Source organism: Pristiophorus japonicus, chromosome 28 (genome assembly GCF_044704955.1).
Source record: "Pristiophorus japonicus isolate sPriJap1 chromosome 28, sPriJap1.hap1, whole genome shotgun sequence".
Taxonomy (NCBI): Eukaryota; Metazoa; Chordata; class Chondrichthyes; family Pristiophoridae; genus Pristiophorus; species Pristiophorus japonicus.
Genome location: NC_092004.1, coordinates 5,346,028 through 5,347,025, shown reverse-complemented (window position 1 = coordinate 5,347,025; position 998 = coordinate 5,346,028).

The window sequence follows — 998 nt, the reverse complement described above, 5'->3', positions numbered from 1 at the left end:
GGTGGAATGAAGTTTGGAATGATGTGTGGAATTATGTGTGGATTGATGTGTGGAATGAGGTTTGGAATGCGGTATGGAATGATGTGTGGAATGATGTGTGGAATGATGTGTGGAATGATGTGTGGAATGAAGTGTGGAATGATGTGTGGAATGATGTGTGGAAAGAGTTGTGGAATCATGTGTGGAATGATGTGTAGAATGTAGTGTGGAATGACGTGTGGAATGATGTTTGGAATGATGTTTGGAATGAGGTTTGGAATGATGTGTGGAATGATGTTTGGAATGAGGTGTGGAATGACATGAGGAATGAAGTGTAGAATGATTTGTGGAATGATATGTTGAATGTTGTGTGGAATGATGTGTGGAATGAGTTGTGGAATTTGGTTTCGAATGATGTGTGGAATGAGTTGTGGAATGATGTGTGGAATGATTAGTGGAATGATGTGTGGAATGTTGTGTGGAATGACGTGTGGAATGATGTTTGGAATGATGCGTGGAATGTTATGTGGAATGAGGTGTGGAATGAGGTGTGGAATGAGGTGTGGAATGAGGTGTGGAATGGTGTGTGAAATGCCGTGTGGAATGATGTGTGGAATGAGGTGTGGAATTATGTGTCGAATGATCGTAGAATGAGGTTTGGATGATATTTGGAATGTTGTGTGGAATGATGTTCAAATGATGTGTGAAATGACGTGTGGAATGACGTGTGGAATGATGTGTGAAATGATGTGTGCAATGAGGTGCGGAATGATGTGTGGAATTACGTGTGGATGTTGTCTGGAATGATGTGTGGAATGAAGTGTGGAATGAGGTGTGGAATGATGTGTGGAATGAGATGTGGAATGAGGTGTTGAATGATATTTGGAATGCTGTGTGGAATGATGTGTGGAATGATGTGTGGAATGAGGTGTGGAATGCGGTTTGGAATGATGTGTGGAATGATGTGTGGAATGATGCGTGGAATGATATGTGGAATGATTTATTGAATGATGTGTGGA